The following is a 17,041-nucleotide window of genomic DNA, read 5'->3' on the forward strand; positions in this document are numbered from 1 at the left end:
ATGAACAAGGAACCTAGAAGCTGCCTTTGGGGTTAAGAGCCCAGCAACTGGCCGGCAGGGAGCAAAGGGTTCTCTAAGGGCTCTAGTGGCTGAGTTTGGGAACATACTTCCCAGGACTCTAATCTTTGCCTTGGAGGAACTCAAGATTGTTGCGCTCTGCAGTAAGCCTATTACATTTTAGTTAAATGTTTATGTATAAAATAAAGTATAAAAAAGTGAATGGTTCCCAAACAGAAATTGGGTATAGACATCCCAGGGGATGCTCAAGGTGATAACAATCTATGCAAAAAGGCCTTTGCTAAAAGTTAGCATTAGGGGAAGCTGGGTGAATGGGAACTCTTTGTCCTATATTTGCAACTTTGCTGCAAATCTGAAATTTTTCCAAAAGAAAAAGTTTATTTTAAAAATTGCCTAAACGACTCATAAGGGTCAATACAATCGCACGTGAGTTTATCTACTTAGGAGAAGACATTCTTTTTAAGTACTTTATAAGCATTTTAAAAATTTATTTATTAGTGTATTTACATTTGAACCACTAATATTCTAATTATAAACATTTCATTAAATAAATCCACACATTTAGAAAATACAGGAGGTGAATGTTAGCACTATTCATGTTTATTTTTATCTCAAACATTTTTATTTCTCTTGTGTATATATTTCGTGATGTGGACAACATCTTAGAACCATTAATTCATGTATATAGTTTATGTAAATAAATATACACACATTGGAGGGAAGGGATACATGCCCCAAATATTTTTATTGGCAAATGTACACAATCAAAATAATTTTGAGACTACTGAAAAAATGTAGATTTATTACATTGTATCCTAAGAATTTGTCTGTAGGTCTATCTTCTTACTTGTCCTTAAAGGAAAGGATCACAGTTCTTCATAGAAATATGCATGTGGGAAGTGCTGGATCATATTTATGGGATACATGGGCTCTGTATTCCTCTAGGCCACCTTTTTGCTTTGAGAGCAAAGGAAATGCAGTGAACTTGGCAATCAATTATAGAAACTAACTCATCCCTGGTACTTGGAAAGCGTATCTCCCCTCTTTATAATTAATTTCTGTTGTCTTTTTTCCTTTTGTAAAAATTTTAATTGTCCCATGCCTTATATGTGTTTTCTGCTTTAAGCTGCCGCAAATTCTTTTTTGGAGGAGGCAGAGCATAAATCATAAATAGTAATAGTAATAATGTATGAAAAAAATGTTCACTAAACAATTTTAAAAGGATAAATGCCATTGCAAGAGGATTGCTTAACTATTTGGGAGTTTTCCTTTCAAGCACTTTATAAGCAAACATTTATATTTAAGCCATTAAAATTCTAATTACCTACATTCTATTCAAATAAAGCCGAGTCCTCTTGGCAATACTGATGCATAACCATTTCTACTTGAACTGAATGCACTGGCAAGTCTTTTCAAACAAAAAAGTTTGATAGCCTAGACTGCTCAAGTATATTCCTCTGCTCCCACTGCAAGGCCCAGAACATTGATCCGCCCAGGGCTGATGCTTAACAAATACTCCAAATGCTACAGCGTGAGATGTGGAAGGGGTTTTATGGATGATTTATTCAAAACCCTATATTTTTAGCAGAGGAAGCTTAGTCACAAAGAGAGGAAGAATCTCACGTAAAATCACCCAGTGAGTTAACGGCCAAAGCCTGGGTTGAAAGTTGAATTTTTACCTTGTCTAGTGAACTGCTGACAGCATCAATCTCTTCCAATTGTTGACTGAATTTAATTTTATTTAACCCTTTCATAATTCTCACTGTCCTTCAAGGTAATTACCTCAGAAGATAATGAGGTTTTCATCTTTGCCCATTTTGGAAAAATGACTTCCTGTCCCTGTGGAGAAAATGCCCATTCTCACTTTTTGCCCAGCTTCCCACAGCTCGCTGACATTTGGGTTGAGGAGGACTGAAAAATCTCACTCCCACATGGGAAACTTTGGGGCCAAGTGATGTGAGTGAGCAAACCAAGCATTGGAGGGAGTCAACATTCTCATTCAATGGTCTGTGAAGAAATCAACAATACTATCTTTCTGAGACCCGTCATGCTATTGTCACCCTACAAGATACCCTCTAAGATGGGAAAGCCCAGGCGACACCTGATTATAATGCAACAGTGGACCTTCACTGCATCAAGGATGACTCCTGGAAACATAATTGGAAGCAGGGATGCCCTCCAAAACCCACACATGGTTCTACCAGCTCTTTCCCCAGAGATCAAGACAGACTGACAAACACCATCAGCCTCAAGGATATCAAAAGTGGAGAGAACAGGGGAAAGGGGGGAAGATGAAGACATTGCTAGCAGGACCGAAAGAGATTCCAAGGCAGTGAGCAGCAGGAGGGAGATTCTTGAGTGAAATAACATCACGGCTGACATCATCCAGGCCGGGCGAGTAGAGAAACAGCTGAGCTAGCAAAACAAGCTCCTGGCAGACTCTAGAGACAGACCCACAGCACAAGATAATCCTGCAATAATCGTTCTCTTCAGCACAGAAAATTCCAACCAAGCAGAGGCGGGATCCCAGTCAAATACAGGATTCCATAAGACAAAGCAAAGCAGTATCAAGATGTTTACTCTCATTCCTAAGTCTGGGGGGAACCTACCCTCATCCAAAATGATCTAGGAACAGCAAGCAATAGTCAGTCAAGACCAGGATCTAGAGTTCTGACTCTACCGTTGACTATTAAAAAAAAAAAAAAGAGAGAGAGAGAATTAGATTTGTGATCTTCACATTTTTTTAAGTATGAGATCTTTTTTTAATTACCCAACATAATATTTAACATGGAAGATCAAGATGAAAAGAGATCATACAGAAGCCCTTAAGTGGAAGTAAAAGGTACAGAGCACAGCTTATGTGACCCACCCATCACCCCCAGGCATCTGAGGCCCCTCGTGAGACCCTCATATTTGGAGAGGGGTTGAGATTGCTGCCTGGCTCTATGGTGCCGTAATCCTGCAAACCTGGATTTTGGGATATGTGACCACTGTGGGCCACATGAGGTGGGTTTTGAAGAAAGGATCAAGTTGGGGCAAGGGCATGAGCAGGGGAAAAGTGTTTCAGGTAAGGAGCAGACACATCAGAAAGAAGCAGGAGCTGGAATAAAGAGTTTGGGTAGACACTGTAGACTTCCTGGTGCCAGCGCTACTCAGGAATGTTGGAGTGGGACCCCATTTTCATTATACCCTCCCTAACCAATGGGGAATGCTCTCTTATTAATCCCAGCCTGCAGGTAGCGATGAAGGCTAGCTCATTCCTCCTCAGCTATCCACGGAAGTCAAGTCCTGTCCAGCCTCTCAGTGCTTGTCATCTGTGGAGGGCAAGGGGCAGTAAAGAAGAGAGCCTGGCGCCTTTGCACAACTGCAGCTCTTGTAAACAAGAATACACTAACTTGTTCCCATTTAGATCTCTAACAGCTTTCTGAAAAACTAACATGTGCCTAATGTTACTGAAGTAGAACTCATGACCCCTTTCCTCCAGGAGCTTTCAGGTGGTCTAGAGAAAAAAAATATATATTTTGGAGAAGATAGAAATGCAACATGAACTATAGAATGAAGTCCAAAATATGTGGTAGAATTAGCAGGTGATTCAAGTATGTCATCAGGAAATTGGCAGACAATTGAAGCTAAAATAAGCTTTGAGGAACAGGGGTGCACCTGCCTTCTCAGTGTTTTCATGGTGATGCAAGAGAAGAAACACATTAGAAAAGAGACACTTGAAAAGAAGGAAACAAATGCCCAGATTACGTCCCCGGAGCTCATTGCTCTGACTGGTACAATGGGGTTAGCTTTAACACTGGTGAGTCCTCCCAAACTTTGCCTCCAAAGACAGTCAGCAGCCACAACCCTGCCATCCCTGTATGTGCACTGTGCTCCTCCCATTGAGAAGTAAAGCTTTCAAATCTGGGTTGGCTCTCTGGCTTTCTTTGATCAATAGAATGTGGCAGAGGTGACACTGCCATTTCTGGGTCTCATGCTTAAGAGACCTGGTGGCTTCCAGTTTCTCTCCTTGGAAGGCAGCTGCTGGGGTTAAACTACTGACTCAAGAGGGGCCACATGGAGAGAGAGACAGTCCTTATGGTAAAGAACTAACACTCCCCAGTTGATACCAAGACTCCAGGCATGTGGGTGAGATCGCATCCCGGTCCCAGCAGAGCTTCCAGGGGAGCTCCCGGCTGAATGGAGCCACGTGAGCGACCCCAGCCAGCAACATGAGGGACCGAAGAACCCAGCTGGGTCCAACCAACACACGGATTGTGAGAAATATAAATTGCTGTTATTCTAAATCATTAAGTTTTGGGGTGGTTTATTCTACAGCAATAGATAACTAGTACACTTGGACTGGGTAGCGTGAGATTGTGTGCAGGGAAGAGAAGATATGGCCGTTAACTTCCAAGGCAGAAGGACTGAACTGGAGATCCCTGGGCATTTAGGGGGTCTAAGGGCAGCCTTCAGGAAGTCCACAACCCTTCCTGAAACTGCATGCAAATTAGTGAATAGGTTATTAGGACTATGCGTATTCCTCTAAGGAAAGAGGCCACAGGTGCATCAGATTCTGTCACCTCGGAGGTTTCCAAGCTTGTTGAGCTAGGTAAAGAGTAGAGAAGACTTACTTCTCCTTGCTGTGACTCCAGATGTTGTATCTGAACTACTGTATTCACACTGTTTTTTCAAGTATGGAACAAGTGTTTCAAAGGAAGCAGACTCCAGTGTTTAAAATAGACCAAGGTAAATCTGTTCTGAATGACAGATTATTTTACCCTCATCCCCCATGGAGACTCTCATGACACTCTTGAGATTGGAAAACAGTTGCACTGGGTTTTGCCTTTTCCAGAATGTCATATGAATGGAATCATATGGTATCTAGACTTTTGAGCCTGGCTTCTTTCACTTAGAATGATGCAATTGAGATTCATCCTGTTGTTCTATCTATCAGTAGTTCCTTCCTTATAGCTGCTGATAGTATCCCAACATATAGATACTACAGATCTTTTATGCATTCACCCATTAGAGGGCATTTGAGTTGTCACCTCGTAAGTTTTGAATACTGAAAGGAATTTCCAGGGAAACTTGAGCTTCCTCTCCTGAGCTTCAAAACCTGCTCGGGTTCTCTGTGAATGTGACGGAGACAGAGGAGTACTCACAGTGATCTGGAAATTGACAATCTAGTTTTGTGCTGATCATTTCTGAAAGTGTGTTGGTTTGGAGGATGTGGGAGTTCTTCACCACCAAGCGTCAGGGGAGGAAAGCCAGCCTGACCACTCCCTCCCTGTTTCCACCCACTTTGGGATAGGTTGGCACCGCCGCACACTCAAGGACGCCGATGAATTCCCAGACAGTTGTGTAACGGCATCCGTGTAGCAGGCAGGTGTCACAAAGCACGGACGCCCTGAACCAAACCAGCCTTATCACATTTCACAGGGTTTCAAGCCTCCTCTTTCCAGTCCCTATTCCACGCAGGACCCTGAAATTGATACAGTTGCTGGAGAGCCCAGGAGGACCCCCATCCAAAACAGCCTCTGCAGGATGTGCCTTAGCCCCACTGCCCGAAACTGGCCTCCAAGGTACCTAGAAACAATTGGGAAATAATTGCCATTGCCTCTATGCCAGTGGTTTCATGGACAGCTTTTCCACTTGGCAGCCCGCAGGAAGCAGAGATAACATAGCCTGTGTGCTCTCCCCATGGAATAGTGAAATGTGGTCAGTCACTTCTAATGGGGCAAAGAAAAATCTGAGGCCCAAAACAGAGTTCTATGGGCTGGCTCTGGGAAGGAGACTTTCTCAGTGGAGAAAGTGAAACTTTCCCTGGAGTCTCTTCTTGCCTGTCCCTGCTGCCACTGTTGTCAGTCTGGCCCAAAGGGGGCGAACAACACTCCTCCTAATGCTTTGCAGAGCCCGGGCTGGCACTCCATGCAGACCCATGAAGACACATGGAGCTCGAAGGTCTGACGTGCAATGAATGCCTCCTGGCTTAGCTCTCAGTCCCCCCCAGAAAACATCACCCAAAAGGGAGTGTATAGATTGCTTGATTCTTGGGGTCTCCACCAAGAGCCAGAAGCTGAGCTCGCTCACCCTGCCTGCTGGGGTCTGCAGCCTTGGCTGTCCAGGATATTGTCTATGAATTTTCCTCTTTCTTGAATGAGTTCAACAAACAAGACCACGTTAGTTATGGGAGAACCTACTTCTGACTCACAGGGCATGGCCTGACCATAGCATTCCTCAAAGAAAACCAAAGTACAAGTCACACACCATGCTCAGTCATGGGGTGGAGTGCTGATGGGGATTGAATCATGTCCTCCACAAAATAAAAAGACATGTTCAGGTCTTAATCTGTGTGCCTGCAGGTGTGAACCCATTTATAAATAAGACCTAAATTATTGGTTCAGATGTGGACTCATTTATGAGTAGAATCTTTGAAGATCCTCTTGAACAAGGCCAAATTGAATCAGAGGAGGCCTTAACCCCTGATTGGAGTCCTTATAAGCAAATGAAATTCGGATGCGGCTAGTCAGTAGAAGTCAGAGGTCAAAGAAAGCCAGGGGAGAAGACCAAGGGGACAGACGTCCATGTGATGGAGGCAGAGATGCAAGCTAATGACACCCCCCAGCTCCCCCATAAAAACTGCAGCAAGCGAGCACCAGCCTACTAGAACTAGACTCCAGGAGAAATTACGGCCTGTTGAGACCTTGATTGGGACTTCTAGCCTCCAAAACCATGAGGTAATAAGTTCCAGTTGTTTAAGCTGATCCCCTGTCTTAGCAGTCCTGGCAGACTGGGCCAGGTGGGGAGGTCAACACCCAGAAGTCAGGGCAGAGCCTGTGGTCTGAGTCTGTCGAGCTCTCCCATCTGCCAACGGTGACTCCATGGGCACCTCACTCCAACTCCTTGAGCTGGGCTCTGAGGCTCCCGAGTGCAGACTCCAAGACCTGTCAGAGTGACAGGGGCATTTGCCTGAAGCCAGTGCTGCTGGACGCCACAGGCAGCGCCTTGCAGCCTGCAGGCAGAAGTGGACAGACAAGCCGACCAGGTCGTCTCATAGGGCAGCAATCCCATGGCACGGGGCAGAGAGGGTACCAGGCAGGAAGCTGAGAAAGAGAGGCAGCTGCCTGAGAGGAGAGCTGAGGTGGCCTGGAGGAAAGCACAACTCATAGCCCTACCTGGTGTGTCTACCTACATCCACCCCCTCAGCCCTTCACATAGGCTCTTCCCTCCACGGCGATGCCCTTCCCTGCGCTTTGCGTGGCTCCCTCCAATTCACCACTCAGCTCCAGTCTACAGGGCACTGCCTTAGAGACACCTCTCTTGATTCCCTCCATCACATTTTGGTCTCTTTTGAGTTTTTATTTTGATAGTGCTTCTCACCATTGCACACTTACTCGAGCGTTTGTTTGCGGTCTGCCTCTCACACTCTGTCATAAGCTCCACATCTCCTTGGTTTATTTCCATGCACTCAGCACCTGGGAGGGCGGTCACTTAATAACCATGTGGAATGACTGATGGACTGAATGAATGAATGAGTTTTAGTCTGGGTTGGACCCCATGGAATTGCTGACATTCAACCATACTTGGTCTACAAAATCAGCAATATCATAGTGTTTACCTCAATGTTCGCCACATGCGGAGTTCACCTTCATTTATTTCTAATAGATTTATACAGGACACAGGAAGCCCCAGTTATCAAGGTCTCACATCCCTGAAAGGGACGTCACATCGCCAGAAACGTCGCACCACAGGAAGTGCATGTTGTTACCCCTGATTCACATACTATGAAACCGAGCAGAGCAGTTACATGGCCTGCTCACTTTGTGTAGAAGGTATGTGTATGTCTGCCTACATATACCTGCAAAACTGAAAGCCCACAATCCAGGACAAAAAAAAAAAAGAACTTTGAAAATTGGCCTGACTGAGGTTATGGGGAAATATAAGGGAGAGGACAAAACAATGGAGGGGAACATACATTGTTGAATTTAAAACAACACAGTTAGTAAAATGCATTCGCTGTTTTTGAACTTAATGACAAGTGGGGTTTTTATTGATTTAATTCTTTATACTCACCATTAACTCAATAAAAGTGCTTTCTAAATTAACTCACATGCTTTTAGCTCACAATTTTTTAACTCAATAAAAGTCATTTGAAAATTCTCTTTATTGCTTCTGAATTGACCATTTCTCTGAACTTGGACAAGACCCTTCCGCAGAGAGGTTTCTATGAATATGCTCATACCTGTGGCCCTCATTATCTGCTGTAATTAAAATCCAAATGGGTGCCATCGCCAGTCAAATTTTTCTTTAGTCAGAAAGTCATGGCAGAGATCAAAGTTTTGTAAAAGAAAGATATGATGTGATTACTAAATTCTGATAGGTATCCCAACTTATTTTTAAAGATTTATTTTATTTTTTTATTTCCCCCTACCCTCTTGTTTGCATGTGCTGTGTCTGTTCATCTTCCTTTTTTCTTTAGCAGAAACCAGGAACTGAACCCAGGACCTCTGATGTCCTCAAGCCCAATTGCGTGAGCCACCTCCATTCCCTGCTTTGTTGGGTCTCTCATTATGTTGTTCTTCTTGTGTCTCTAGTTGCATCATCTTGTTGTGTCACCTTGCCACGCCTGTCCCTTGTGCCAGCTTGCTGTCTTCTTTTGGAAGCACTGGGAACCAAACCAGGGACCTCCCATGTGGTAGGCAGGAGCTCGATCTTGAGCCACATTCGCTTCCTGGTATCCTAACTTTTGTTGTCACAGCAATTGCACTATGAGTCATGCAACTCAATAGTGTTGGAATTTTTAATCGACAGATACAATGTTGGCAGGGTACAGACTGGCTAGTCTTTGCTCTGGACTTCATTTGGGGTGGTGGTACAAAACTTCACTCCCTGCTTCCAAAGTCTCCAGTTAGCAGCAATACGCTGCAGTCAGTTCTGACCAACGCTGCAGGCTGTGTGTGCGTTAGAGGACTTCTCAAGTTACTCTGCTTCAGTTGTTCTCCCTGAAAAGCTTAGATTTGAGGCACAGCACAAGTACTTCAAGTGGCATTGTTACCACTTAAAAACTGTATTAGCAGCATTAGAGCTTTAAGCTCTTTTTAATACAAAGAATTCCTCAATATCGACTTTCCTATAACCATGGCATAAAAGAGATGGTCCCTCCCACAGCCCACTAAAGGCAAACACATCTTCCGGGTTCTCCTTGTCTTCTCATCTCTACAAATGTCCGCAGGAGTCAGTGACTTTACTTCCAACATAGGAAATGCAAAAATTTTAAAAAGGAGAACATTTCATATTTTCTTGGGCTCTCGTGCAAATAAATGCCCAGAGCATGTTAATTTTCTGAAATCCTTGCCTGACAATGCTTCTGCTTTCTCTTCCCCGGCTAGTGTGTTGGAGCGACATACTATACGAGACAAATGGCATTTCAATGGTGCTTTGTGAGAGTGAAGATTAAACTGAGGAAGTGGTTTAAACTCCAGCCACAGACACCCAAGTGCCTTTAAACCTGGCTGCAGCTTCTTCCAGATGCACAGTTCCACCAGGGCCGGGGAAGAAGTGCCTCTGAAGGCAGAGAAGATGGAGGCACGCGCTGATGGGGACAGCAAGGCGGGCAGCTCCCCTTCTGCCCTTTGTCTGGAAGGGAAGAAATGAAAATGTACAAGTGTGTCTTGACGAAAGCAACAGACCAAATGATGCAAAAAGCCAAAGATGAGGAGGTCACGTAAACCTCAGGATCTACATGTTCTCGTGGCAAGACAGGAGGCGGGGGAGATTATCACAGAAGCGTGCCTGGAAGCCTGTGTGTCAAGGCCAGCTCAGCCTGGGGAAGCTTCTGTCCCAGAAGGGCAGAGCCAGGAAAGAGCACGCAGGCACCCCCACGAGGGGTCTCAGAGCAACTGACAGCTCAGACTACCATGCCAGCAGCTCCTTTCAAGCTTCTTACAAAATAAAAACAGAAAACAAACAAAAAACCACTCAGGTGCTCAGTCTGTGAAAAACGAAAAGCAGCTCACACTTCTGTCCTTATTACAGATTTCCGTGCCCAGGCACCAGCTCTGCACACACCAACAGCCTTGCACACTCATGGGGCGGGTGTGCAGCCCCAGTGGACATCCAGAAATGATCCACACACAAGCTGTTTCTTCACAAGTCTGAAATTTGAGGTTTATGCACTGAGCTTGTGGCTGCCACCTCTCCATTCATTTTTTTTGTTTTAGGAAGCACCAGGGATTGAACTTGGGACCTCGTACATGGCAATCAGGCACTCGACCACTGAGCAAAACCCGCTCCTTCCAGGTACTTTTTAAAAAATGATATAATCCATTATTCCTTTTTACTTTATTAGAGAACTTGTGAGTTTACAGAATAATCATACATAAAACGCGGGATTCCCATACACCACCTCTCCATCAACACCTTCCGTGGGTGTGGAACATTTGTGACAATTGATGATAGCACATTTTCATAATTGTACTATTCATTAAAGCCCATAACTTAAGGTTCACTGTTTCTGTAGTGTAGTTCCATTTTTTTTTAAATGGTTATTCTGTTACCATACCTCCATGCACTCTTAACCTCTGTGATTTAAAGCACAGTCTTCCTAACCCAAGAGGAAGAGCAAGTGCAACTTCACCTCTGATTCTCCCAATTGGTTGCTGGTCAACCCTGTGTGGGCAACTCACTTTCTGCCATGTTTCCTGAAGCTCTGGCATTAACAGTCTGAGCTATAGCCAGCAGGTCATATACAGCATCCCCATACGATATTGAGCAAATTATTTAAACCTTTCCATGCCTCCCCTTCTTCACCTGTAACGTATGACTGATGATGATAGAGGCCTAACTCCTGGGTTGTTGCAAGGGTTCAATGAGTTTACATTGAAGATGCTTAGAACATCACCTGGAACATAAGAGCCGCTCAATAAACTTAGCTAATGTTACTATTATTGTAGCTACTCCCATTGGCCATGCCTGCTGAGGATCCAACCTTCCTCAGACCAAGCCTACCTGAGTGATGACAGAAAGTAAAGAAAAAATTTGCTAATTCCTTGTAGCAGTTTGATATTGTTTATGAATTCCAAAAATAAATAATGAATTATTTTGTAAACTGGTCTGCTCCTCTTGGCATATTAGATTATAATGGATTCAGAGGTTTCACTTTTGCTTGATTAAATAATGATTAAGGCTGTGAATGGGCCATGTCAGTAGGACATTGGGTCCTCGCCCCCATGGTGAGCGGGCACTCACAGAGAAACTGCACCACAGAGAAGGGAGGAGGGAGTTTTGAGCTGGAGCCTGGGAAGTAAACACATGGGAGACAGCAGAGCAGCTGAGCCCAGAGAGATATGAGACCTGGGAGAGAGACAAGACTTATCAAGCCTACACCTGATACTAGAAGAAGCTGGGACCATGAAGCCTTAAGAGGAAGAGGAAGGCTGAATATTGGCAGCCATGATGCTCCAACACATGGCAACAGACTTTGATGAGGGAAGTAACTTACACTTTATGGTCTGGTAACTGTAAGCTTCTTCCCCAAATAAATACCCTTCATAAAAGCCAACCGATTTCTGGTACTTTGCATCAGCACCCCTTTGGTTGACTGGTACATTCCTTTTATGCAATCTCTAGGTTTTCCTTTTCAGTCTCCAATATTTGAACTTTTTCTCTGGCTGCCCCATAATTTTCTTTTTTTTTTCACCATAGTTTTCTTGACCCTTGTTGTCCCTTTGCTGTGGTTGCCTCACCTACTGCTAACAGCCCATACACATTAAGTGACTGCATACTGTATGCCCATCGAATGGTCTTTCACAATGAAAATGGACTTGCTTTTCTTTGCTTGTCAGATTAGGTCCTGGAGCTGGTGTGTTGGGCAGTTTGATATATTATCCTTGGGGAGAGTGCGAGGGAAGAAATCTGTGTGACTGATCAAATCCCCTTATCCACAGGGGTGCCAGGCTTGGCTTTGGCTGGGCACTGCCTATTTGGTCTAGAGATTATGGGGCTGGAGCAGGGAGATACCTGCTAAGACAACACAGAGAGCAGGGAGAGGAGGAACAGCAGGGCAAGACCCCTGCATCAGGGACCACAGAAGAGAACAGCAGTGAACACAAGGAGCAAAGGCCATCTTGGAGACAAAAGTCTGAGGTCTGGAATTGGGGAACTGAAAGCCAACGAAATCTGGTTTGTCAAACAGATGGGAGAAAAAGCTTAGGCTCAGACGGGGTTGAGGGGGAAGTCCAGAGCAATTGCCTAGAACAGCAGTAGAAGTGTTCGCCCTGACTTTATGGACGAGCCAGGGCCGAATGGATGGGTCCACTATATTTATTCCTGTATTTTGACACCACGTTCCTCAACAGAGTCTTCAGCGAGGCACAGTCTTTTATGTAAACACCACCACAGAACATCATACATTTGATTTTATCTTTCTCCTTCCAAATGGCCAGTTACATCCATCTCACTAATTTTGATAAATTCAGAGGGAAGATTAGTCTAAATTAAAGGCTGGTCTAAATGAAAGAAGAGACATTTGGTAGTGAGTTCTTTGGCATTGCTTGAAGTCGTGGGCTAAACTAAAATTAGATGGGATGTGAAAACAGCCATTTAAGCATCAGGATGGAGGAGGGGAGGGGAAAGGAGGGGTTATAATAATTATTTTTATGGTCTTTTCCTTTGGAGATTCTGAGATTCTGCTGAGATTCCAGATTCTGAGGGCCACCTAAAGCACACTAATATTTAAATCTACAAATATCTAGAATAATCATTAGGCTTGGTTTGTGTGGCTCACAGCTAAAAGTAAGGAAAACCATGGAGGGCTTTCTGTCGACGCTCTCCATTGAAGTGGATTGCCTCATCCCCTGGTCAGATGGAGAACTTCCCCCACTCAAGTGTTCAGATAGGACAGGGGGGCTTGGGAAGGGATATTGTAGAGGGGTGTGGCCACACTGGGTATCCTTAGAGTTCCTGATTCTGGAAAATAACATAAATAAGGATTACACTGGTGAAGAGCTTGAAAGCAGCAGGCCAGGAATGTTCCTCATCGTGATTACACTATTAATTGGCTGAGCAAAATCCTTCTCTCTATAGGTAGAGTCCATCCTCGATTGAAATTGGCTTGGCTCCAAAAGTAGCAGCATTTTAACACATGAGACTTTTATCACACCACCAAATAATCTCCTTGTAATTCAATCTGCATCCAATCCTCAGGCCCACCAGAAACAGGAAGTAAAATAAAAGTGGGGGAAGGCAAGTTGCTACTTTATATGATAGATGCAAGCTGGATCTAAATTAAAGACTGTCTTACAGCTATTGAAACACTGTGTCATCTTGGGAAGAGCTGTCCATTTGTAAGAGGCCACAATGAACCTAGTAATTGCAGAAGTGTTGACTGACCCGTCTGTAGTGGCCTGAACACTGCCCCCATCCTAATGGTGACTGCACCACACTCATCTTCATCTCAGAAAGTGGACCTGACTACCTGGCTAAGCCGATTTTTCGGAATCTTCCACCACTAATGCTGACTGCAACAGGATCAATATTTACTCAGTAGCAAATGGGTGTTATATTAGGAAACAGAAAACATAACTCCGGCCAAACAGGCAACTCAATTCAAAGAGCAGTGAAATCCCCTCCTTCAGGGTATTATCTTTCTCTGCAAGCAAAGGAGAAATACTCTACTCCGGCATTGCGGACTCCTTAGGCCACGATGGAGGGGCTGCCGGCAGGGGTACAGCCCACACAATTGCCTCGGATTAGTGGCTCCTCAGCACCCCAGGATAACAGGCCCAGAGGGAGCCTTCTGCCGCAGCCTTGATTCGAGGGTCTCCACATTCCCTGCGCTTGGGGCGAGCCAGCTCCCTCCGGCACAGCTCTGGTTCTGGATCATGTTTGTCACGTGCACTCCGTGGACCGAGATACAGGCGGCCACGAGCCATGTGTTCACGACAGGGGAGGCCGGGCTGGGGGCGAGGGTCCCCAGGAAAAAGAGCCAGTTGCCGCTGGGCAGGACAAGAAAGTCAGGATGACAAATGGCTCCTGCAGAAGGACGCCAATCAGCCCCCCCTTTTGCCTTTGCAGGGGAGTTCTCTGGGTGGGGGACTCTTTCCCTTCACCCCACAATCCCTCCCCGTTCCGTGCACCCAACCCAGGCTGCACACTCCTTCCGCTGGCTCTCCCCTACCCCTCCTTCAAGACTCAGGTAGCCTTCCGTGCCCACCAGACCCCACCCCCTGCTGTGCCCCATCACCCAGTTCTTAGACCCCAAGAGGCAACCAACCTGCTCTGTCTCTCCCCCACAAGACAGTAGCTCCTGGGGGCCATCTCTGCACCCCAGTGCCAGCACATGCCCAGCTCCCCAAAATTCTGCCAAAAGGAGAGGACAGGATGCTTTGTAATTGTCTGCCAGCTGGCCGTTTTAGATGCAAATAGTCCTCTGCAAGGAAAGAGCCTTGCTTATAACTTCCTGAAGCCCACTGGAGTGATTAACCTTTCAAAGAAGGGACAAGTGATTTATCTGCCTCAGAGGTCCCTTCAGGAAGACACAGCCCCTTATCCCATCACCCTGGAAAGCAGGGTCCCCCCTGTTAATAGCACCAATGCATGTGAACGACACCACCTGCGAGGCTGGCCCTGGGGCTCGCATGGGGCCCCCTGCATGGACCCTGCACCCAGGGCCCTGAAGGGTCCCTGTCCTGCATGGGCACAGCCTCCTGCAACCCTCTGTCCTCTTTACTGGATGAGCCGCGACCCTCCGAGACGTGGCCTAGGGTCATGTACCTGAGTCGACCAGATTGCCAGTCTTGAAAAGGCCCTTCCCTTTAACCACCAAGGAAATGAAACCAGTCCCCACTGAGGATGGCTCCCACGCCACATCCTCAACCTTGAGAGTCTTGCCCAGGTGTCAAGGTGAGCGGTGGCTTCCGGAAGGCTTGGATGTTAGTGAAGAAGGGGCATGGCAGGCTCTGCCTGATGCTGCTCTCCCATCCCTTCACACAGGGAATCCCTCCTTGGCGGGCTCTCTCTTCTCGGCCCTCTCATGCCTCTATGGTGTGCGGTCTATTCCTAAAAACTTGTCTTTTCTCCCTTCTTTTCTCTTGCCAGTAGTGGAATCACAAAATGCAGGGTTCTGACTTGTGAGGGGAACACTCAAAACCTGTTTAAATGAACAAAGCCCCCTGTCTGCTCAAGCAGGCTACGTTTTGACTTTACCACACAAAACAATTTACCTCATGGTCACCTTCACTCCCACTATTCTAGAACGGGGGGGCTAGCCGTCTTCAGCCTGAAAAAGTACATTCCCAAACAATGCCACATTTTCTTCAATTACTAATCACAATAGTTCATGAATAGAATATCAGTCAGTCCACTCTAATCCATACTCTATTCCTCCATCCTGTGGACCTTAGAATGGTTGTGTCCACTCCACATCTATATCAAAGGGGGCTTAGATTCCAGATGGATGCTGGATGCAATTCTCCTGCTTTCAGTTGCAGGCAGTCTTGGCTCCCTGGTGTGGTGCTTGACCTTCTTCACCTCCATGTTAGATGAGTGGGGTAAGTCCAATAAACCAGAGTGTAGGAGTTGTGATTAGTAATCGAAGAAAATGTGGCATTGGTTGGAGAAAGTGGCCATGGTGCCTGCTGGGGGTAGGGAGTGGAAGAGATGAGATGTGGGGGCATTTTCAGGACTTGAAGTTGTCTTAGATGGTGCTGCAGGGACAGTTACCCGACATTGTATGCCCTCCCATGGCCCACTGGGTGGAATGTGGGAGAGTGTGGGCTATGATGTGGACCACTGACCATGAGGTGCAGTGGTGCTCAGAGATGTATTCACCAAATGCAATGAATGTCTCATGATGATGGAGGAGATTGTTGTTATGGGGGGAGGAGTGGGGTGAGTGGGGTGGGGACCTCATATTTTTTAAATGTAATATTAAAAAAATAAATAAGGACCAAAAAAAAAAGAACTATCAAAAAAAAAAAAAAAGTACATTCCCAAGCGAAATAAGAGTCTTCCCTTTGCCAAGGTCATCCCAGCATATTCCCACCCTCACTCTCCAGCCTAGAATTCAGAAATGGCTCCCAACTCTTTAACCAGCAAAACCTACTTTCCCATTTACTGGCCCAATTTTTAACTGTGGGGTCGTATCCAAAGACCTGGGGAAGGAGAAGCTCCCCCAGCCCCAAGAAAAACTTTCCTCATATCATCTGTTATGTATGGAGGAAACCTCAGTCAGAGAGCTTGAAAAGGAGAGCTGTGGGTCATCTCGTCTAACTCCTGCCTCCTGAATTCACAATGCCACGCCAGGCCAAGCCACGGACTTCTCTCCTGTTCTCAGCTCTCCCCCATGCCTTCCTTGATTTTACCTCCTCAGATTGCCTCTTGCCAGTACTCACACCTACTTCCTCTCTGTCCCACTGGAAGGCTAACCAGTCAGCAACCTCCTTCTAGCCCCTATTTCTTAATAAGATCAGGGAACAGCTAATCTGATGATATAAACACAGATTCCACCTTCAGGGATCTTGGACTGCCACAGAGGAAAAGCACCCTTTCCTGGGAACTCTAATTCTAGTGGAAGACACACCGGGTAACAGGGATGTGCCTGTGAAAGGAAGCCAAATAGAAATCTTGAGTGCAGTCCCTTGGGTGCCCATTCATTAGTATGTGTATATGTGCAGCTCTAATAACTCAGGCTGGGGTGGTGGTATCAATAGTAACAGCTAATACTTTGATGGCCTCATGATGTGCCAGATGCTGTGCTTTGTTTCCAGCTAATTCCCCATGAGGTGATGAGCACTGCCAACTCCATTTTCCAGATGGAGAAAGTGAGACACCATAGAAGTGATGGTTTGTACATGGTTGGCTAATTGTAGGTGCCTGTCCAGTCTCCCCAGTCACACCCGAGCTCCTAGAGAAGAGGAGCTTTTCTAGCCCTAGGGATAGGCACCAAGGGACTAAACAAATCTGGCCAAACATAAAGGCCCATCACTTCCAACAAGATTCCTTAACTAGGGTTCTCTCCCAAAGAACTAATGGCCTCTCT

Source organism: Dasypus novemcinctus, chromosome 7 (genome assembly GCF_030445035.2).
Source record: "Dasypus novemcinctus isolate mDasNov1 chromosome 7, mDasNov1.1.hap2, whole genome shotgun sequence".
Lineage (NCBI taxonomy): Eukaryota > Metazoa > Chordata > Mammalia > Cingulata > Dasypodidae > Dasypus > Dasypus novemcinctus.